General features: G+C 39.0%; 1 long non-coding RNA gene across 5 annotated transcripts in view; it reads left to right on the forward strand.

Annotated features, from left to right (window-relative positions):
• Positions 1 to 24,221, forward strand: part of LOC146435577 (uncharacterized) — a 358,567-nt gene that overhangs the window by 89,034 nt on the left and 245,312 nt on the right. The gene's annotated exons all lie outside the window — the stretch shown is intronic.

Genomic DNA, 24,221 nt, shown 5'->3' on the forward strand with positions numbered 1-24,221 from the left:
TTTTGTTTTTCCACTGTAGATATCTATACTTAAAGTAGTCATAAAAGCTTTCCTATTTAGCTTGAGAGTCAAAATTCTCCTTAGTTACCAACAGCAGCTGTGCTGTTCTCTTGTTAGTTCTATGGACAAGGGAACGGAGCACAGGAATTCCTTTTCATTACAGGTCTCAAAGACAGTGCAGTCTTGTCAAGGCTTAAATTAGAATTAGCTTCTCAAAAAGCCATGAACTCCGAGTAGGAAATCAGTGCAGCATGTGAATTGTTCTATGGCGAATTTCTAATGACCATTTTTAGTTCATACTTAAAATGGCATTAGATAGTGAGAACAGTGTACTAGATGGGCATTTAGAAGCCTATTGTGTGTTATTGTTGCTTAATAATGCAAATACGAAAGATTAGATGTAATGATTGAAAAGAAGAATCTGTTTTTAGTGCCCCATAGTATCAAAATGTGTCAGTATTCGTGCTTTAGCTGGCCATAGCAGAACAAGGGACTTGCAAACAGGATGATCAAATGTACTGTGAACTGAAATGTAATTTACGTAGGGTTATGCTTCTGGTAATGTTTATAGAATTACAAAAATGAATCTGATGGCTTTGGGAGAGAGTGGGAGACAGAGACTGCCGTGACATGGATGAAGGGACACTGCCTGTCTGCATGGCATGATGGGGAACGTTGGACTCTTGCAGGCACATCCACAGCTCAGTGTTTCACTGAGGATACAGCACATTGCCCAGCTCCAAGCTGTGCTTCTGCTTCTCCTCTGCTGTGGGACCTCATGTATAAGACTAACATCTTCATCCCATATATTGTGTTAGGGAATTGGAGGAAATCTGCCTTTGGGAGCATGTGTTAGTACTGAGGCACAGTGGGAGATGCAGCCTAGTGATCCTCATTCCCTGAGCCTCCTACTTCAATCTGCATCTTGATTTTTGCCTGGTCACACTAGTGGCACTGGCACGATAGCTGGAAACTTCTGTTTTACAACGGAGATTGCGTCTTCCCTGATGCTTTAAAACCATCAGCATTCTAAGCCCCCTCTGAATGTAGAGCAGCTGTGGGACAGCCTTCCCAGGGTGGAACAAGCAGTGTGGCTTCCCAGAGAAGTCTCTGGAGTTGGGCATGAAGATGCAGCAAAGGAATAATACTGCAAAGACTCTAATGCAGATGTGTGGATCTGCTGAATATCCAGTGAGTGTGTCACACCATGCTCTTAATCAGACCAAACTAAATTCGAGTGTTCAAGTTCTTTACAGAGCACTTTTGTGTTCTGAAGGAGGTGTAGTCTCACTTTTGACTGGAGAGTAATGTCAGTTAGACTTAGCTAGAACATAATTTAGTTGAATATTTACCAGGTTGTAAAAGATTTGTGTAAGGAAATTGTACTGCAGTAAAATTCAAGAGTTTCTTTTTCTCTTAGATGGAAAGGCAACAGAGCAGAGTCTGAAATTCTATCTTCAACTGTCCCTTCTACCTTGTACCTGAAGTTAATTTGATCTCTTCAGAATAGGAGGGAGGTGTTATGCAATTTGATAATATAGTTTGATTTCTTTCCTTGTGGTTCAGGTTCCCATATCATAATGCTTTAATTACTTGTTTCTCTCTTCAAGTGACTGACATGCAATACGTGAGCAGGTTTGGTGTTATGGGCATGTTGAGCTGTAACAATCATACTGTTGCTAAACAGTGGGAATCAAGGCTCTCATCATTCATAGCTCATGAAAACTGCAAAGGAGCTAAACATGCTGGTTATGTATTTGCTAGACACGGTCCCTATCCTTTCCTGACACCGTGACATTGTTGGATATCTGCTTTTATAAAGTCTGATGTCAGTGGGGGTGAATTGAGCATAATATATATCTGTGTATACTCATCTAAAGAGAACAAAAGTGAATTTTTTTCCTGCTAAATCCCTGGAATGCATTACATCAGTGTATTATCTGCCTCATCAGGAGAGCCTGTAAATTGTGACATACATCATCAAAACATTCTCTGATGATTCGTAATAGCATATAGGGTATTAAGGATAATACATTTTAAAATGGCCATGAGCCAACAGAATAATTTACACTACTTTTTTCTGTGGAAGGAAGAGCAAACCTGCATACATTCTCTAGTATGTAGAACTTACACCAAAGTTCACAATGATAATGTGTATTTTCATATTGCAGAACCTATTCATGTGTTAAGTACACATTGTACCAGAGGTGAATAGTGTAACATCTTTGCTACAGAATTGTTGAAATCATTTCGTCATATTCATTTAGGCAGATCCTGCATGGGAAGTAAACCACACGTTATACCTAGAGTTATCCACTTTTTTTATGATAAGGAGAATAAACTTGCTTTGATTAACACCATTACTAATTTGTGCAGTCATGCTATCACAGAACACATGAAAGAGGAACCAAATAGGTTTCCCTCTCCCCTCTTTTATCTTGTGTTTCACTGTGGTGACATTGTTTGCTGAAAATCCCTGTCCTGTGACCAGTTCATTATCTGGCAAGGAGAAAGCTGGGTGAATTCTGCTGACTTGCAGAGACAGAGATTTCAGTATCTACCCAGGTAAACAGGCTACCGAGGAATTCTTCTTAAAGCAGAATTGCATCTTTTGCAGCTGCTTCTGTTTAAATAATGTTCTGGGAAAACAGTGTAGGAATTTGGACAGTTTTGTTCAGAACTGTGGGGAAAAAGTAGATCTTTCCCCACAAACAAAACAAGTTTTTTTGCAAAAACCAGCTTTTGTGCAGTTACTTGGAAGCCTGTCTGAGCGTTAGGACTGTGTAGATTTGAGGACTACATCTTTAGAGATCATAAAGGAGTGGTATGGTTGAAAGAATGTAAAGGAATCTGAGGTTTTAGCAAAAAAAGTCCACATAGCTACAACAATGGAATTTGGAAAGATAAGAATTCTCTGTAGAATCACTGGTAAATTGCTAAGCTGCATAAGAAAAAAAAAAAGGAAGGAAACTGAAAATAATTTCATTTATTTATCTACTGTGGGGTTTTTTACTTATAGCTACTTATAAATGGAAGCTAGTTATTTAGTCATGTAAATGCTTCCTTCTGGTCTTCCTCCCAGATCTGCCAGTTTAATTTCTTGGAGCTTTGTTGAAGTGTTATGTCAACTGAGTCTTCTTTAACTATGTAGCTACTAGAGAATTCCCATAGATTTGTGCTGTGTGACTTCCTGTTACATAATCCATCATGCTGACCTTTTCCTGATATATCACACCTATGTAGGAGCTCACAAATTACCTGTAGAATAGTTTCTGGCAGTTCTCCATTTCCAGGTGTCAGATCTATTGGTGTGTACTTGCCTCTGTGTCCTGGGACTGTTTTTCAAAATGGAACCTTATGTGTGACCCAGACTTCCTGCACTTGGGGACTTTTAAGCCAGAGGTTTCCCAGCACAGTTGACTGTACAGTTCTTCCCCTGTGGATTTGCCCAGATGGTCACAGGTGAGTACCACATGTGCCAGTGGCATGTCGTTGTGTAATGTTCAGAGTAAAAATTCTCATCTCTTATTACAGTGTCTTCCAGCAGCCCTTTGATTGGAAGGTGATGGAAAAATGCTATGATATGCTTTATACTATAAGGGAGTCCTGTAAGGAAATACCTTCAAACTGTCTTAAGGTAAAAATGGGCTCAAAATTAACCAAGACCTGTTTTTTTAATGCAATAACATTATGTTCCCCGAGCACTCCTTTTATACCTTGAACAGTAACTGCTTTTAGAGATTCCTAGACAGTTATTCTGTTCCTTTTGAAGAAGGATATGTTACTGGGTTTTATGAGTCTTATAAGCTGATCTTAAACCACTTTGTGTTCTTTATCTTAATTCATGTTCTGACATATAGCCTGCTAGTATTTATGATCCTTTGTAATTCCTTTGGACAAACCTCCAGTTTTCCTATAGATGACCTCTCAGTGTTTTAGCCATGTCTCTTTTTTGTGTGATGTTTATAACACGGGTTTGGTTTCAATGGCAAGCACTTACCTTGAGCCTGCCAAGTAATGTCTGTCTGCATTCATAACGTGGTTTGGATTGGAAGGGACTTCAAAGATGATTTAGTTCCACTCCTGCTGCCATGGGCAAGGACACCTCTCAGCAGAGCAGGTTGCTCCAAGCCGTGTCCAGCCTGCCCTTGGACACTTTGTAGGGATGGGGCAACTTCTCTGGGCAACCTGTTCCAGTGCATCACTTCTCACAGGGAAGAACTTCTTCCTAATTGCTAATCTAGATCTTCCCTCCTTTAGTGTAATGTCATTCCCCCTTGTCCTGTCACTATAGCCCTGGTAAAAGTACTTTCTGGCTTTGTGTGCATGTGTGAGAATTTAATGAAAGTATGTTAGAACTAAAGCCAAAAACTTTGATGTTGGGATAATAAGCGTCTAATGCAAATTGGTATTTAGCATATACTAACAAAACAGGAATAAAAGGATTGGATCCAGAGTGTCTACCTCAGTAAAGAAAATCTACATCATTCAAGCCCAACACAATTAATTAATGTACCGTGATAGTTAAATGAGAAACTTCTTGATCCTCATCCATTCTTGATCTCCTTAGGAGGCCTGCTGAAGATTGCAGGACTAATTCTCAACTAAGGTAAAGTTAATGTGGTGTGGAGCTATTTTGGTGTAAAAGCATTGACCATAACTGGGCTATGATACTGTGGCTGTGGTCATAACAAGATATCTCATCTTGTCATAATGTTTGGTTAGTCCTTATAATAAGTACTGAAAAGAAGTAGAAATTATGTTTCTGGGATTTTAGTGAAGGATGGCTGGGAAAAAGCCCAGACATAATCTCTCATCAGATCAGTTTGCAGAAGTATATGGTTATATAAAATAAGGAATTGAAGGATTAAAAGCAAAAGTTGTGGTATCTTTGGAGAGAACATGAAATTTTTTAATGACTTGGCAGGAGAGTCATCTACTACATGTGCTTTATTTGAATGTGATTTTTTGAAAAGTGCTTGTATTTTTAAAGTGATATGGGATGAGTTAAAAGTCTAATGGCTGAAAGTCCATGGAAATGCTCTACTTAAGTAATCTGAATACATTGCAGCATTAATACTTTAATTCAATTTATTGTGAATTTCTCTAATAGTCAGGGCTGGGTTTTAGCTTGAGACTGTAAAGATGCAGTTTTTCCTTGGTTTCCCATGTTCATTAAACTTGCGATGAACTTTGTAGTTATGTTACTACTGTGCTGTCTTTGATTCATTCAGGGTAATGTTTATGTGCATATCAGCTCTTAAATACGTAGTTGAGATTATGGAAAACAAATCCAATCTTGTCAGTTGTGCACAGACCTCAGTGCTCTGTAAGACCCAACCTCAGGAAGCTGTTTGCCAAAATTTACTGAGGGGAAAGCCCTCACTCCAGACTTCTTGAAGCTGATGGTTGTCTGGAGACTTGTCCTAGAAAATGCATGTTCATTCTGTTTCTTTCTCTGTACATTAGGGTCCTGCTCATCTTGCTTCTCCTGCACAAAAACATTCAAAATTTTTAAATGCAAAAGAGCATTTAAAGCACATATTATACAAATCTGAGCAAGAATACCATGGAATGGTCTTCACTTTTTCACTGTAAATTACCTTTTTTATGAATAGTGTCTAACAGACAACAGTGTTCTGCATCTTCTTTGGAGCTGTTTAATACCATGTTTTGCAGCTAATCTTATATGTAATATTTTATTTTTTACTGATAGGAATAGATCTAGTTTGGAACATGTCCTCAGGTTTCCTGGTGCTCTCAAGCAATGTGAAAGGAACACAGTAGTTTAAGAAATTGTTTTTCAAGTACAACTACTTCTCCCTCACCTGAATTAGGTGTTCCTGCTATCATAAAATGTCGCTGTTGAGCAGCTAGCAGAGTAATGAATGCATCGGTTCTCAGTGGCAAGAAGGAATGACCTTTATTGTTTTGATTTCATCACATTTATAAAGTTCTCAAAAGTCACCCAGATTGGTCAGTCAGAAGCCTTCCCCCAGGCCTGATTGGCCAGGCCTGCACTGTCCAAGTTCTGGGACACTGTTCCAAAACATCCAAACTTTATCTTTATTTACAAAAACACAAGAAAACTTCCCATGGGAAAAACTGTGCTAGCCACAATAAAAGATATTTTTGATCTAGCAATGCTGTTTACCAAATGTATTACGTCATTTGGCAGATGCATTTTATACTTCTGTTTAAGCTATTACTGTGTATTATAAAATGGCGTGGAAAATCAGTGTTAAACGAATTTGCAACATTATATCTTGCATTTATTAGTTTTTATTTTTATGCTCCTTAGCATTAGGTGGCACTGTTTTCCAAGCTTACCTTTCTCAAGCCAGTCTCAGAATTTGAAAGCTGAAATTGAAATGGCATGAAGTAATGGAGGTTTTAGTGTATTACTGTAAAATAATTTAATTAAAATGTGGCCATGTGAGTTGGACAGGTATTGACCACTATCAGTTGGAAATACAGAGACTTTTTACAATAATGCTGTTAAGTTCTGGATTAATACAACATCCCCTCAATACATTAGAATTTGTACCACTCTAATACATACAGCCCAGTAATGGGACCTTTGGATTTACCTTACTGTACTTAGGGCCGGAGTGACTGACACTAAACTGGGTAATAGTTCATCTGCAGTTTTACCTGGCTCTCTTGGGTGTTTTTAAATTTTGTTTGGTTGTGTGTGAGATTTTTTTTATTTATTTTGTTTTTCTTGGGTTTGGTTGATTTTGAGGGGGTGTTGGTTTTTTTCCTTGCAGTCTGTAGGGTTCCCCCAGCAGTTTGGTCCTTTCAAGTGAAGTTCACCTTTGCTGTCTTCACAATAATTTGCTTGTCAACCATTGAAATGAAGTTATATCAGAATGCTTTTATTAGTTGGCACAGCAACAAGAGGAGAAAAACATCTCGTAGCTCTGCTGAGAAAGACGTGTTCCTCTGAAGCTGCATGTCCCTGCTTGCCCTTGGAGGGTGTCCTCACCCCTTTGTCTCTCCTTTCCTGGCCAGGCAAAGCAGGGATGTTCCCCGGAGCTGCAGCAGGAGCTGCAGGTGTGGCCACCACCAGGCTGTAATGGGGCTGTGGGAGAGGAAAGTAGAAGGGTTGTTAGGGTAAATTCAGGCTATGCCCAAAACCTGCCTCACGCTTCAAGGCGTGGAGTTGGCAAAATGTTTCTGAGCTTCCCAACACTGGAATCTGCTTTGGAGGCTTTCTGGATCCAAATTCCATGTGTTGTGTAGAAAGGGTCAACCAAACCGAAGCAAACACAAGTGTGGGTTGGAGCAGTGGAGTGCTGTGTCCTGCAGATGGGAGCTGCTGGCATCAGCAATCTGCTTTCTGTTGCTCTGGACCAGGACCTGGGGACTCCAGGGATTGTTGTCTTGGCTCATTGGTCCTTAGTAAGACTTGGAGACATCCTCATGTATGGACCATGCTATCAGTATCTTGGGAAACAGAACTTTGTAGTGAATATTTAAGCGCAGTATTGAGGGTAATAGTGTAAGTGTGCACCTTAAGTATTTAATAAGGATAACTTGATTGCTAATGCAAATTCAAGTTATGACTGTTTTAAGAACATTCAGTAGTGTGAGTTAGAAAAATCAATGTAATTTTTTCATTTTGTTATTCAATATGTTCAAAGCAGAACAGGAAGAATATTTTTTTCAATCAAACTCCAGCTTTACCGTTATTAGTTGCTATAAATTTTCCTCCTCTTTTGAGATACTCTTTTACTTTCTGATTTGAGTAATGAGAAAGAGAATGCTTCATTTCTATAGTGGCATAGATTGCAAATACCTAGAAAAGGGTGCAGAATTACTGTGTTGAAACCTGGATGGTTCAAGAGGAATGATCTTGCTGTAGGAAATGACTACTTTGCAAATGTCTGCGATGTTTAATCAGTGGAGCTCTACAGGAGTGTGACTGGTCTCTTTTACTGTGAAAGCATTGTCTTGGGGTGTCATGGTTAGGAGCTGCCTGGAGGGTTAGGGGATTTCCTCCTTCTGGGGCAATAGCCTTTATCACTCTGTCACGTCACTCTCTGATCACTGTGACTGTCACCTTGTGCCCCTTTAGAGTCAAGTAATAGCTCTGGTACAGCTCTAGTCAGTATCTTTAGTTCCACTACAATGTGGGGATGACAAAGCTAATTACCCACCTTTCCCAAGATGTGGCCTTTTTTTCTAGCAAGCAGCAATGTGGAGCTGCTGAGTGTTGAGTCAATGCGCAGCTCCCACTGCTGGCAGTTGCCTGCTCCCTGCACAGGTGGAGGTTGTGCACCACAGGAAAAAAAAAAAGCTCATTCTCCTGCTCCAGGTCGAAAAAGAATTGTGTCTGTAACTGACCAAAAACACCCAGTGCAGGGCTGGGTAAGAGACATGGCCCATTCACCTTGGGGGAGACTCTCTCCCTGCCGTGGTCACACATGGCTTTCTCCTGACTTGGAGCATTGACAAGGTTTGCTTGTGATTGCTTATGAAGCACAAAACAAAGGCATCCCTGGATACACCAGTTGATCTAGTTTTTTTTTGTTTGTTTTTTTTTTTAAACTCCATAAGCATCTGCATTGGGATATCCATTAATTCAGATTGTCTTTCATGTTTAATTGACTTTGTTTGGTTCAGGATGTCTGTTTCCCCTTGCAGAGTAAGAGCAGTCTTGTCACTTGCTTCTCTAATTTATATTAATTAGCTTCTCCTTTCCCCTCAGACTCCAGTTTGCACAGAGAATTAACTTTGAGCACAAGTACAGATGATTGTAATCCTTGCTATGGTGAACATTAAAAAAATTGATCGTTGTCTAGGGTATCAGAGACCTCTGAGTATATTTGTCACATGAATGCTTTTAAGACTCTGATTGCTCTAATACAATAGCTATCCAGAGTAATAATGCAGTATTAAAATTATTTTTTTAATACATGCATGTTCGTTCACTGGGATACATTACAGGTACTGAACTGTTAATATGATACACCATCCGTTTTGCAACTTCCTCTGTGTGTGCATATGGTCTTTGTTGTATACCCTGCTCAGCAGAAAATCTTGAAATACACTGAAATATTGGGGACTATTCTATAACTCAAGAAAAAAATTCTGTACTGCCCTAGTTTACTTGATGAGTTAGTGTTAACTAGTTGGCAGTTAGGAACGTGGGGAGAAACAATGTTCAGTGTCAGCTGCTGTTTGCTAAATTCCTGACTGTCTTTAATAGATAATGCCGGTACAAGAAAATGCCCGAAGATACACAGCAAACCCATACGCTTTGGAGAGTTTTTCCTCGTTGCAGTACACTACAGGCATTTTCTGAGATGCCTGTAATATCCTGAGGAAATAAAACATCAGCAGTCAATCCTCTACCTCAAAGAAAAGAGTCTGTAGTTATGTGAGGAAACTTTGCTTCAACTACAAAATTAAAGCTGTGTGGGTTTTGAAAAGGTTTTTCTGTCACAGAATGCACAAGGCTATGGGGAGATACTTAACTAGATCTGCTGAGTAAAACCAAACAGAAACTGCTGGCCATGAGTTTTGTAAAGTTGCATGGTTGTGCTAACAAAGACAAGTCTAGAGATTTAAAGTAGCTGCTTTCTAGGAGTCAGGAAGGAAGCTCACTGGGATTTGTCCCTCCACCTACACAGGTGATGTTTTCTCACACCCATCTTCACTGGTGAGTACAAGAACAGTTGCTGTGGAAGCTGTGCAGGAGGGTCCTGGGAGGAACTGTGTACAGCTTGTATGTTTGCTCCTCTTGAAAGCTGTTTAAAGATGAGGGATAACTGCAGTTTCAGTTTGTGTCTGTTTGATGTGCATTTGAAAAAATCTGTGAGATTGACTTTACCTGTAATAGCCACATGTTGGTCAGTGAGGATGGCCATAGGAAGAAATTGGCTGACACTCTCCCAAATCACAGGGCTTCTCTGGGTATCTTGGTACACAAATTCTTCACTCATTCACTTGTGATTAACATGTAACTTTCAAAATTACATTCTCGTTGTCTTCACATGCTGTTTTTAAAAATTGGACTGACTGCCAATTATTGTTTAACCTGTTACATGACATATGATTGCACATGTATTATAATTTGGGGCAGTTGAATATGGGTCAAAAAAGCATTTCATAAACTCCTCCCTTTGCGTACCAAATGAAGTGGAGAATCTCAGTTTATATGCAAGAGCTTTTATTCTTCTCTTTTACACAGATAGGGAGCTTTTATTCATCTTGTCAACAAAAGAGTGTTAAAGGTGCAGGTCAAACTTCTGGAATTGTATCTATGGAGTAAATACAAGTTTATATGAAATTTCTCTTAAAGCTAAATGATGAATGAGAAAATTTGAATATAGATCTGTACTTTCTTAAAATCTAGATGCATTTGATGTTTGGTGGGTTGATTCTGTGTCACCTAGCATGTGGACAGTCAGCTATGGGGGTTTTGTTAAAACAACAGGTTTTTTTCTCATTCATGTTGTGATTTGAGTAACTGCTGTCATTAATTGTAATAATTGATGCAGCCAGAGCTTTATGCTGTTAGTGACACTTCATTTCAAAGCTCTGCATGTTGTTAAGTGTAGGATCACAACATCTCAGGTGAAAAAACCCATGTTTTTAAAGCTCAGAGGTTTTCTCAGCAACATTCAACTGTACCAGAATTTTCTTTTAGGTGAAACAATCCATCTCCCTCACCCCTTGTTTGTGTTTTGGGCTGTTGATTGGTTTCTTACAGGCAAGATCTGTGGTTGGAGCAGAGTAGAAATCTTTATAATTGATCCGTGTGCATAACTGGGTATATTGATGCATTCAGGAAACAGGTTTCATGTGTGTTGGTCAAGTTTTGATCTTCTCCTTTCTTATGCGTGACCCTGAGAACCAGCTTTAAGGAATTGTCTTGCCATGGGTGACCAAAACCCAGGATTTGTGTTTACGGCCAGTATTGTAGTCAAAATGGGGTTACACATTAATAAAAAATGAAATCAATAAACAGTAGAAACAAATTCAAGAGATTGCATTCTGGTTGCTAACAGTCCAGAAAATCTAAGCATTATATGCAGCAGTAGAGTGGCTGTTACTCAGAAAGTGTATGAGTAACATCTTAAAACAGAGTTGTTTGTGCATCTTATTTTTGCCTGCTTCTCACCTGTGATTCTGTATTCTCAGACGTGGGATTCAAGGACAACTGAGTCAGGTGGTTTTGTGTGGTTGGTTGGTTTGTTTGTTTGGGGGTTTTTTGTGTGTGAAGATGACTGTTGCATCAACATAAAGTTAATCCCATCTCTGTTATTTTAGATGAGGTTTTTCTGAAGTCCAGCACAGAGCTCCTGGTTGAAAAGCAGACAAGTGTAAAAGTTCCAGTAAGAAATGTTTATAGTCTGGGTTGTGCTGCTACAGCAATGTGTTTTGTGTGGATAACTGTTAGAATATCTGCTTAAATAGTGTGAAATTTCTGGCTATGTTAGTTATGAGTCATCTTTGGGAAAATGTGGTAGCGCTAGGTGTTCTCAGGTCTTATCCTCTGGATTGGGCATGCTTGTGGTGTAGTGCTGGCTGCATCCCTGAATTGTTGCTAAAAATGAGCTGGAGTTGCAGGAATCTGATGTAGTTTAGTTTTCAAAATGCTTTAAAAATAGATTATTGAAATATTAAATAGTACAGTTCAAGATAAATATGTATATTTATTATTTAATTTATTGTAGTGTTGGTGCTATTCTACCTTAAGGGCAGCAAATTCAAAGCTTAACAGCTCGACTCATATTTGTTCTTCTCTGTTCCTCCTGTATGTGAGCTCAGTCTCTTGAATATCAAGTGGTTACGTTACCAACTGCTTTTATGTGCAGAGCATCCCAGCACTGCATTGATGTTTGTGTCCAATAGCTTAACCTGCTTCTTCCACACACTGCAGACAGCCAGATGGCTCCATAATGTGCCTCAGTACTCAGGCATAAAACTCACTTCAGAGGCACTCTGCAGCTCTGCACTGGCCCCTCCCAGGGCAGGGTTCTCTCAACAGGCATTATTACTTCAGAGCAAGATGCTTGGATAGAATGTATTTCATGAAGGTAGGTAGAGCTTTCTTCAGGGACATACATCAACTTGTAAGGCTGCTTTCGTCTTCTTTTTTGCTTGAGAAAATGGTTCAGGTGTAACCATCTCTCTTAATAGAAATCCTGCTTCAAAAGTCCCTTATTCCCTTAGCTGGGATGGTTGTCATGCTCTGGTTTAACCATGTTTTGTGGTGATAGACACACAGATGTGTTTGGAGAGATGGGTAGTGTGAGCTTAGGGTAAAGGTTCCAAGCAAATGGTCTTAACTGGAGGGCTGGCAGTACTTGGGTAAGGAAGATGGCAAAAAGTGGTCAGAATGATGTCGTCATTGCAGTCAGTGGCTTCTTGCAGTGTTACATGGCAAGTGTGTACAGTGTTACTCATAATGGGAGACAGGATTTTTCCAGGTATTCGGCTTCAACAGCATAGTGGGAACACTGAGTCCTGAAATATTGCTTGTGAGGTACAGTGTTAAGACTTCCTAATAAAAGTACTCCTTCCTCTCTCCCTTCCCTTTAAAAAGTTGATATTTCTGTGAATCAGTGTGCCTAAAAAAATGACAAGATGCATCAAAAAATGTAAAGCGAGAATGTCTTTATTTTTTATGAAGTATGTGGAAAGGTGTTTTGTTATTGTGCCTTTTAACTGGAAAGCTTAAGAAAAAAAACATCTCTCAGGCTGTGGCCTTGCTGATGTGGTACCAAAGGCAAACAGGTGAAAATGGTGCAAGTACTGGGATTGCCCCTCACCTGCGGTATTGCCCATGTAATCACTGTGCCTCCCCTGCACCCTGCTTTCTCTCCCCCACCCCCAAGCATAAACGTGCAAGTGTTTCCATGCATCAGTCATCCTTACCAAGTGAATATCTGAAAAGCATCGGTACTTCAGTAATATAGTGCTCCTGAGAGCTGGTGAATCAATAATGAGAAAATACTTCTTTAATGGATAATACCGCTTTTTTGGCAGTTTCAAATATACTATGCCTTTTCTTATCAATATGGATAGAATAACGGTTCTAAATTAAATAACAAAATACCTTGTGGTGTTAAAACCTGCTCATCATAGATGTTTTGAATTTGATCTTACTTTTTTTTTTTGGTACTTGGAACTGAAAAATATTTAGGGACCATCTTGTGATCATAGCTAGTGACTTCTGATATGTTACCTGAAGGAACAAAGAAACAGAATTCAAGGCATTGTAACTTGCACTTGGAAATTTAAGTCATTTCCAGGGCTTAGATTCTAATCACAAATTGCATCAGTTTATACTGATGCATTAGGATTTAGGAGGGAAGAAATTAAGTCTTACAGGGTACACTTCTTAGAGTAGGGTTGGGTAAAATGAAGCACTTGAAAGGAGGGAGTAAAGAAAGTACTTGCAGAACCTGTACTGTGGTTATATTGTGAAGCAAGTAAGGTGGAGGTGAGAAAAGGCACCGAATTTGAAGTGCACCTGAAAGGCCCATCTCTGAGAGCCTCTTGAGGTACCCCAAACAGGTAGTTTGAGAAATAATGAGCGCTTGGCAGTTGCCACTGACAGCTCCCCATGGCTCTCATTCCAAATTAATGAGTCAGGAAATGTCCTGTTCTGAGAGCTATTTGTGGATTTGCCAGCCTAATTTTAGTTGTAACTTATTTTTTAACAGTTTATGTTAAACTAAGAGTTTTACTCAGTGAATTTAGAGTTTTAAGGACATCTATTGACAGAGTGCAAGCTGCCAACTGTGAAATGAATAGGCAATTAAAAGGTTTATTTTTATTTTTCTAGTGTGGCCCATAACATAAAGCAGTAGCAGTGATGTGGAGGAAACGGCCATAGCATGAGATACTGATGCATTTTCATGAGCCTGTTGCTGTTGAGCTCTGTTCTTTCTTTAGCCTTGCTCCACCACTGCTATCAACTCAAAGCTTTGGTGATTACTTTAAGTTGCCTCACATGAGGACTCTCAAATATTGGTGTCCTAATGGTATTTACATAGTTTTTAATCTTTGACAGGTTCTCTCTCTCTTCTGAGTCTGAGGACAAGTGCACACCATGTTCCCCAGTCAGCTTTCTGTTTTGTCAGGCTTTTTAACTTAGTGTAATTATTGGGGTTATTTGTCGGAGAGAAACAATGAATCCATTCACTGAATACGTACCAGGTTTAGCCACTACTTACAAAGAACTCCTTTCTCCTAATATTGTACAGTTAAATGTCCAATCTGCCTAAGAGAGTACATACCTCTTTTTTCAGTTTGAGAAATAGGTAGTTAAATTATCCAGATAGTTTTTAAATCAGCTGTCATGCACTTTAGCACAACCATTCAGTCTTTCCTTTCTCTGTTCCTTCTTTTTTGTAATGGAAATATATTGTTTGCTGTATACAGATGATTTTTATGTGTTGTTTATTAAGTGTGCAATAGAAATTCTGAAAGAAATATAGTGCTAGGGTACATTAAGTTGAAGTATTCTAAATTCTTTTAAAGTAGTTTTGGTGAAGTGAAATGATGTTTTTATTAAAAGGAAAAGGATTGCTCCGTGATGTTTAAATGATGGTTATATACTACTGAAGACTTACTCATGTTTATGTACCTGTGCACCTTTTGTATTTGTCACAATTTTACTGTACTGTGGAATAAGTAAAGAGCATAGGACTTTCCAGTAGGTCTGCTGCACTGTAGTATATCTGAAATTGAGTACATGAGTAGGATAGATAATTTTGAAGTATCTTAAGAAGTTATTTTATTCTATTTTGGTGTGTTTTAAGGAAGGAATAATAGTTCCAGACATCTGATGTAAGCAAAGGGCTGTGACATGTGAAAAAGGACTGCCTCCCCTGGAAGGACCTGCAGATGTGGCCAGATTTCTTTATGTCCTTGGTTTGAAAGAATTTGTGATATTTATTTCAAATCTTAGTCTTGGAAACTTTTCTTAATAAACTTCTCATAGGAGAGTGTTTTTACTGTTCAATTAGTTCTAGAAGTTTAAACTGCACTGCTAGGCCTGAGATCTGCCAGGAGCCATAGGCTGGAGTGCAGGTTATGGATGCAAGTATTGTCATCTTCTGTTGCCAGAGCATTCCACAGCAGAGTCATAAAAGAAAAATCACTTTCCATGTGCCTGTGCAGTGTAATCACACTGTCAAAGCTGTGCTGTTCAAGCACAGGCTGAAGGCTGTGTCTCTCTTCATACCGATGCATTTGAGGGAACAGGTTGGAAAAGTGGTAGAACAGAGTAAGTGTGGGGAATCTGTTCCGCTCCTCAGCTTTACGTGCTGAGATAATGAGCAGTGGATTGGGAGGATCAGTTCTCATTCTGAAAGCAGGCAAATGTGGTGTGAAAATCAAGACTAAATCTCCAGTCTTTCCATTTTGCAGCGTTTTTGCTACTGATACGCAAGTAGTTACCAGCACTTTGTTATTTAGCTCAATATTGTTTTAGTTAGTATTAAATAAAGGCAACATTTGGTGCATTTAATGAAACTCGAGGGATTTCATTCCCCTTTCACAGGCCCTGCCTTGCAGGAAATAAACTTGCTGCTGCAACACTTAAGGTAGCTGGGGGAGATGGGAAGCAAATTCTTATTGCTGTTGATAATGAGAGTTTCTGGACACCTCTGATGATGACTTCCATCTTATGAGGCAATCAAAGAATATGGCATTTGATAATGCTTTTAATGGCTTATGAATATGGAAATCTGTATGAGTTTCTTGTTAGATAAATGAGGACAAAATTATTTATCACTTGTGTTCCTAAAACTACCCTTGAGATACCTTTTGTATCAGATGCAGATACACAATACTAGCAATATCAGTAATGAGGCATTTAGGAAAAAAGTAATTTCCCTGTTACTGTGGTATTGCGTTATTTTTAATGCTGCACAGAAATTTTTGGAGATGACAGCCAAGTACAATTTTAGGGATAAAGATGAATGACTTCCTACAAACAGGCCTGATTTTTCATTAAAGCTTAGGTAGGTATAATGATGCTGGGTGAGCAGCAATGTAGAATTTTGAGTAAGACATGACAAAAAGCCAAGAGACAGGATTTTACAGTGCACAAAGAATATAGTAAAAAATGCCACAATAACAAAATACAGTAAAAATAGCGTAACAAAAATATAAGTGAAAGGTATTGTAACTAAGGCAAACAGATGTACGTTTGAGGCAGAAGTTGTGTTATCCTTTTCAGTTGTTTACAGGTACTGAGAAAAAAAAGTTTAAAAATTGCAAGTGCCTGATAGGTTTTTTTTGTGAGTTTCCTCAGTACTTGAAGGTAGGTAAGGCCTAAATTTGTGGGGAAGACATACTCATTTTGCATGTTGTTTTGGAATTAAAAGTGGTTCTACAGAGTGTACGTTTGAAGAATGCCACAATTCTGGATTGTCCAGCTCTTTTGTTGTGTGTATGTGTTTGGAAAGACATTGTCAGGCTGTACTGCGATGTATTTCCTGTCTTTCCTGTATCTGGTGGACCATTTAGCACATTTGATCCCTAGTGTGGCATGTAGGATTTGAGTAACAATTGTATTTAAAGGTGGTACCTTGGGGAAAAGAGGCTGCATTTTGCCTGGTCTGGCAGTGTGTCAAGCAAAAATACAAACTACCTCAGGCTGCTGCCACATCTCAGTGTTGCTGTGATCTGCATTAATGTCACCTTTCTCTGCTCAGGGCTTGGACATGTGGGCACAGAACTCTGCCTTCCTCCTTGCTGGCCACTGCTGGCATTTTTGATTGTATCTCTGTGGTAACGTTCCTTGACTGTTTAGAGCTACATTTGTGTCACTGAAAAATAATCCGCATGTGCAGTGGTATATTTTGTTTACTGGTTGAACCCTCTAACCATTTCAGAAGACCATTTATCAGTGACGTTTAATAGACTGTTTGTACTGGATAAAGCAAAGGTAAATCCTCAGTGTTAGACCCTCAGTGAAGCCTTGTTTCATGGTCCTTTTAAGCTCTTCCTAAGCATGGAAATAAAATATGGTTGCTGTCTTTATTCTGCTACATCCTGTTGATTCAAACAAAATGTTGCAAAATAGTTCATAAACTGCCTTTTGATATGTAGCTTGTGTCTGTGAAGTGGCTAATTATTTCCCCTAATGATATGATTTAATGCTTAAATGTTTCAGTATTAATCTTCTGCTATAAAAAGATTCCTTGCCTCTACTCTGGGCTCTCAGATGACTTCTACAAACTAACACAAAGAAATCATTCACATGGGATATCAACAGAGGCAGCTGTCACTGACTTCTCATTTGCATCCTTCAATAACTAAGCTGATTTCCTTATCAGAAATCATAATTCATGTATATGAATCCTAATATATCCAGTTCTTAAGTAGTTGTAGAGTCAAATAACAAGATTTTCAGCAGCTGTGAACTCTTTTAGGGCTAAGGCAGTTAATTAAAGTGCCTTGATTCCAGTTGTCTGGGAACTTTCTCAGCAACCCAGCTCAAGTTGGACAGACCAGAGGAGCCAGTGTAGATTTATTTCCTAGCTGTCTAGCAGTTAGTGGATAAAAATCCACATCAGAGAAGCAATTTCCCCAACTGTCATCAGTTTCAGCAGAAAAGCTGAAAGCTGAATGAAAATACAGACTATGTTTTTCCTTTGGATGAGTTTTTCTTATTTATCACTGCATCACACTGAAGAGACAAAGGACAAATAGCAAACATATTGTGGAGCTGCTTATTTATGAATCTTGCACCTCCTTAAGCACTCAGTAAACAAACTGTGTAATGAATAAATGTATGTTTTCAAAGAAATGAAATGAAACAAACTGGATTAGTTTGGTTTTTTTTCTAGGAGTGTTTCTCTGATAGAACCTGCAAGGAATGTTTGACACGGAAAGGATTCCTCAGAGCTACTAAATATGTATAAATGTATGCATTCATATATTTTTTATAGATACACAATTTCTCCTTTCCCTGTAGTTTCTCAAATATGAAGATAGAATTTCACGAATGTGGCAGGAAGTTCATGGCAAATGTTAAAAACATTAGTGTATGAAAAATGATCCATCACTACAAAAATACTTGGAGCAACTTGTCTAGTGCTGGAGGTTTTTAACATGTTCTTTATTTTGAAAATTTTCATCCCTTAGCATAGAGTAAGTAAACAGGACTATTGTAGGAGTACAGCCTGAAAGGATGTTTGAATAATCTCTTAACAAGACTCTGCAGGAGGATCCCAAAGTATTGAGGTATTCAGCTTGAATAGATTGATTGGAAACCCAAATGTCAATCAGCTTTCAGACTAAAACCTATTTGTGTAAATCCTTATCAAGAAATAAAAAACTATATCATTATGAAAGGCTGTTGTATTTTAGAGGATTTTGAGAGATTTAATTCTCTTTCTTTAAGCCTCTCTTCTGTGAAGCCAAGCTACTACTTATGGGGAGTGCAGCTGCAGATGTGATACTCTGTCCCAAGGTAGTTATGAGCTTTTTTAATAGGAACAAAAGGTTGAAAATGCTGATAAGTTTTCTGTGAGCAGCATTTAGGTTTTGATCTGAGTGTACTTCACAGATGATTTTTCTCTGGTAGTGTCAGCTGGCTTTTGCTCATTCGGAGGTGTTGGGTTTTCCTCTGCACAGACAGAAGACAGCACTGGATAGAACAGCCTCAGAGTTTTGTATGACCGTAGTTACCAAAGGCATCAATAAAAGTACTTGTACAATCTGATTTTGTTGAAAGTCCATAATGGTTGTGTGTATTTCCCGTGCTCAAGCCACTGGGCTTGAGGCAAGACTATGAGAATAAAGTGTGTCCTAATCCTAAACTTTTTCTGGGCTATGGGCTGGTTTTGGCCAAAGGCTGACTAGATGTCTGAGTATAAACTCAGCCAAACTTGCATGTCTCTTGTCATTGCTCCCCAGATCACCACATGCTGCATTTCCACAGAATTTGGGAGACACTCAGTTCTGTGGTAATCAGGCATAGGGTAGGTGTGTCTTGTGGCCTATAAAGTTAGAAATCTGACACTTTGAACTGCTTCGCTTCCCCAGTGCTCCTTTGATAAAAGCAGATCAGCTGAAAGACTGTATTGGCAGCAGTTTGGTGTGTTTATACTGGGTATTGCTTTTCAGTCCTTGTAAGAAATACCAAGTCTTAATAATAAATACTTGAACTCTAGTTCATAACTGTGAACAATACATAGTTTTTGCATTCCCTGTTAGACTGTTAATTCCTGAACTCAGACTTTGTGGCATCTGACAGTTGCTTGCAATTATGGTAAGCCCTGTGCTTGGTCAGAATTTCACGTATGTTTATCATTAACTTGATTCCATAATTTGTCGATTACTGCAGTGAAATTTCCTCAGTACGTTGCATCTGTTCTTCAGGTCTCAGTGTTGATAGACAGCCACCTATATTCTCACGCTGTTGGAAGTAAATTTCTGCTTCTTTGTTCAGAGAGATTTGAAATTCATTGATAATAGTCTTTGAAGAGTAGAGAACTAGCAGGAATTCTGAATTCTCAAGTCTGTCTTAGTAGAGATTTTTCTGTAATCAGAGTGATATTAAGAGAGAGAAAAGCACTGGGGACTAGGAATGACACATCCTTTATGAAGATTTAATAACTTCCAATAATCCCCAGGGAAAAGTATTTTCTATTCTGCCATCTTGCACTTTTCATTTGTCTTTATTCAAAGCACTTCATACTTTTCCTTTTAGCAGCTCTTCATACTCTTCCTTCTTGTTGAGGCTGGAAGTTTTTGCTCTGCACAATTGTGGAATAAATGCTCCATCCATTCATCCATCTTTTTGTAAGATGTGGAAGTCTTCTGTGGCTTCATCCCTTCCAACACCTCCCCTGATAAAAGTAGAGGAGAGATGGATGCCTCACTGGATATTGTGGTTTGATACCCAAAAGTAACCAGAGGAAGTTGGTATTGCTCGTCTTTCTCCTTAGAGATGTTTGTAATTGTCTGCAGTGCTTACTGTGTCGAACTGCATTGATTTCCAGAATCTAGATTTCCCATATAGAAAGACTGCATTTCTCTGCATGACTCACATACTAATAGCATTGGACAGCAAAATTGGTAAGGCAAAGCTTACAGAAATGCAGTGAGAGCTTACAGCCACACTGCAGCAGCAGAAGGGAGGTAAAGAAGGGATTGTGTGCTCACAGTTTTTTATTGTTTTTGATGGATTACGTCTCCAGGACTGACATATCCAAAGTTCACTGAGCCTTAGAATGGAGTAGCAAACAGAACAACTGTTGGATTTCACATTGAAGTTGTTTCAAAGGGAAGTCAGTTACTTATAATGTAATTATTTGAGGGTTCCTTCTGTGGCACAGTGGAAGAGAGCTCTGGTAGCAGACTGAAGGGATTTGTGTTCACAGGATTCTGTGAACTTTCCTGTGCTGAAGTGCATCTTGGGTGGACAAGGAAAAGCATGCACCTAAATATGTAACCTTGTGTTTGAATCCATGTCTGAGTGCCATCAGAGAGCTGCTGGGAACTGCTGCTGGGTTGGTTAAAAATCCAGCTAGTTACTTGTTGCTTGTGGTTTACACATCCAAGATAAAACAGTTTGTTATTATTCAGCAGTTGAAATAACCAGTCCTGTTTTTCTCTCCTGCATGAATTCTGTGTAATTTTCAAATACAAAGATGATTTGTTGCTGTATATGATCGATGTTAAGGCTCTCTTGCAAAGAAGTGTTTCAGATCTGTTGAGTTTTAATTAAATACTAGTTTTCTGTCTTTCAAAAAATGTTTAGCATGGTATCTTCTGGAGGATGTTTTTATGTGGAAACAACTAGGATTCCTGACCACAAACTAAATTAGAAGATTTAAAGCATGAGTTGTCAACCTGCTGAAAAGCACTGCAGATCAGGTTTTAGTTGGAGGTACTAACAGCTGCTGCCTATGAGCAGACACAGGGAAAAGGTCATTTGCTTGGGCAGTCCTCACTTACTTATGTTGCTGGTCTAAACATTAGTTTAGAATCCTTTGGGCTTTGTTTACACATTTGGCCTGCTGGCTTTCCCCCAGTCTTAGGCTGCCAAAAATTAGTATTCAGCATTTGCAGTGGGAACCAAATATAGTTTAATTCATAAAATTAAAAGAAATCCTGTTTCAAAATTATTTTTGTTTTTCTTTGCTGAAGTTTCTGCTGCATCTTTGTTTATGTTTTTTCCAATGTTGAAATGAAATTTAATTTGCAAATAAGTTTGTTGGAAATTTGGTGGTTGAGCAAGTACGTGAAAAGAGCTCACAGCCCAGTAGAAAGGTTACTGCTTTCTGTTTCCAATTAGAAAAACCCCTATGATTAACCCAGTTTGTGGTTGGAAAGGTTCCTAATTACCTACGTTTTAATGTTCCATCTTGTCTGATGAGTTAGTTTTCTGTTGTAAACAATCATTTCTTTGAAGGTTCCATGTAGTATAGTTATGCTATTAGAGAAACCCCAAGCAGCAAACCCAGTAAAACTCCCATAAGTGATGTATCACTGATTCATAACAGAGCTGGTGCTCTGCTCAGTGTATTAGTTCAGTACTTTTAACAATACTGTATTTTTACTGCACAATGCACAGGAAGGACATTGACCTGTTGGAGAGGAGGCTGGCCACCAAGATGATGAGAGGGATGAAACAGCTATCCTGTGTGGAAAAGCTGAGAATTGAATTTGTTCAGATTGGAAGAGATGGCTTAGGGGTGACCCAATTGTGGCCTTCCAGTACCTGAGGGGAGAGATGGAGAGGGACTTTTTAAAGGGACATGTAGTGACAGGACAAGGGGGAATGTATTCAGACTGAGAGAGTGCAGGTTTAGATTAGGAAAACATGGTTCCCTGTGAGGGTGGTGAGGCAGTGGCACAGGTTGCCCGGAGAAGCTGTGGCTGCCCCATCCCTGCAAGGGTTGAAGGCCAGGCTGGATCTCTAGGCAACCTTTTTGTAAGGTGTCCCTGCCCAGGGGTTGACACTAGATGACCATCTCCAAGTGTCCCTTCCAAGGCCATTCTGTGATTCTAGGAATGTCTGTAAGTGCTTCTGCAGTATAGTGGAATGTTCAAAATTAGCACAGACTGTTGCTTTTAAACAATTGAAGCTTATTGTGTGTCACACAGCCCCCAGATCCCTCATACACTCACTGAAGTGCGTTATGGTAGTGCCTTAGGCTTCACCCTGCACTGCTTGCATATAGGTGTCCCTGCTTGGCACCCATCAAATTGAACAAAGGCTGTGACTGGGCTGATGGAGTTTGCAAAGTCAGAATCTTCATGATTTGGTTCTGTGCCTATTGCCATTGGAATCAGCCAGTAGGCAATGTTGGAATAAACCAATATTGATAGTTATCTCTAAATCAAGCCTGTTTGAAGGTTTTTACTCACAGCTGGCTTGTGGCAGCCTACTAGTATTTGTAGATAGCAATACCTACCTAAAAATGTCCTTTTAATGAAAATACTTTATTATATTTTTTTAAAAAATAGTTTACAGATCTCTAAGCAGTGTCTGTCTTCCATGCGGTAATAATGGTGGTTGACTTTCTGTGAAGTAGAAAGCTTGATAAAGCAATTACACAAGTAGAGGGAGATAGTTGAGAACAATGATTTCAGTTTAGTGAAGAGGAAGCTGACAATGCTTTACTGCTTCAGACATTGCATTGAATGTGGTTTTCTGTTCAGCTCTGTCTGTCCCCGAGCTTTGGGGCTTTGTTTACTAATGCAAGCTTTCAGAGGCTTTTGGAGTGCTTTTTTTTCAATACAGGGCTACTAAAAACTGAAGTTTATGGTGGTTTGTAGTCATGTTCACAGCTCTAGAAAAGGAAGCTGGGACTGTGTTAGTTCTTGGCCTTTAGTGTATTGTACTGAGTGTCCCAATTAATCCTGGGTTTTTATCTTTCTGAGAGCAGTAATTAGAGTAACTATTTTCCCCCATGCATTTTTAAGGTGGTTGCATTTTTTTCTTAAGTGCATGAAGAAAATGAGCTGAAATCCTGTTGCTTGTGATGCACAATTCTCTATTTTTCAGTACTGCAGGGGTTTACTGCTCATTTTATACTTGTCTTTCTAGAGAGTGCTGTTTAAGCTGTGCAAAGTGTGTCATCTATATCCAGTAACAAGCTTTGCAACAACTTTGTAAGGTTATATTTAAAGATCATTTCATTAAGCTGAGGTCAGTCTATTGCCATTTAAAATACTTGTCTTAAAGATGAACTCTCCCTGGCAAACTCAAGATGCTGTGTTAGAGGTTTAGAAGATACCAACCCTCCTGTGAACTCAAACAGCTGGGAGTCTGTCATCTTGGCACTGAATTTGGGTTTGTATCTAGCCAGTCTTTCAGGTTCTTTTGAGGATAAATGAATCCCTCATTACTGAAAAGAGCAGCTTGAAACCTGCCTCTATTTATGTTACAAATCTGGCCACCTGAGTCTTGCACATGTGATTTCTTAAGGTACTGAGCAGCAGCAGCATTCAAAGTCACCCACAGCTGATGTTTCAGTTCTTCATGTAATGGAACTGTCCTCTGGAAGCCTTGTAAGTTTGGGAGGAGGGTTAACTGGAGTAGTTAAAACTAGGTATAGATAGCAATAAATACTTCCATCATCCTAGAAAGCCCAATAGGTTTTTCTCTGAGCAGAAAATGAATTAACTATACATCTGCAAGTTGTCAGAATCTATTAACAGCAAAAAAATCCCATAAAGGCTTCCATTGACTTCGTACAATTTTGTTACCTAGTATTTCTATTAGATGCCAAGTTTTATAGCATTTATGTCAGATGCTTGTAAAGGTTGCTGTAATGACCCAAGCGAAAATTAAAGTCTGCTGCATGTGTTGCCCTTTGACGATCTCTTTGCTTTCTTAGAAAAATCATATTTTTGGTAATGAGAATAATTTGCTTCTTCTCATTCAGAAGTTTGAAGTCAGATCAGTAAATCAATTTTTTCAGTAGTTGTATGATGATGCATCTGTCTGTTTGGAGAACTGTAGAAAAAATCAAGATGGACATTTTTGACCTAAAGGAATTTCTGTTGCAGTGAGGTTTCTGTTTGTTTCTTACCAGTACGTGAAACCAGAATGTATCTGAGCTTTTGAAATCAAAACATGGACTAAAAGTTAGAAAGTTTGGAGGAGAGTGTCTAGGGAATAGGCTGTTCTGAAACTTGTTTCTGTAGGATTTAAAAAACAGGTTAGTTTGGGAGGGACTTACGGATGGCATCTGCTCCAGTTCCCCATTCAGATTTTCTGTATTTAT

This window comes from Lichenostomus cassidix, chromosome 6, assembly GCF_008360975.1.
Source record: "Lichenostomus cassidix isolate B80296 chromosome 6, HeHo_3.0, whole genome shotgun sequence".
In the NCBI taxonomy this organism is placed as follows: domain Eukaryota; kingdom Metazoa; phylum Chordata; class Aves; order Passeriformes; family Meliphagidae; genus Lichenostomus; species Lichenostomus cassidix.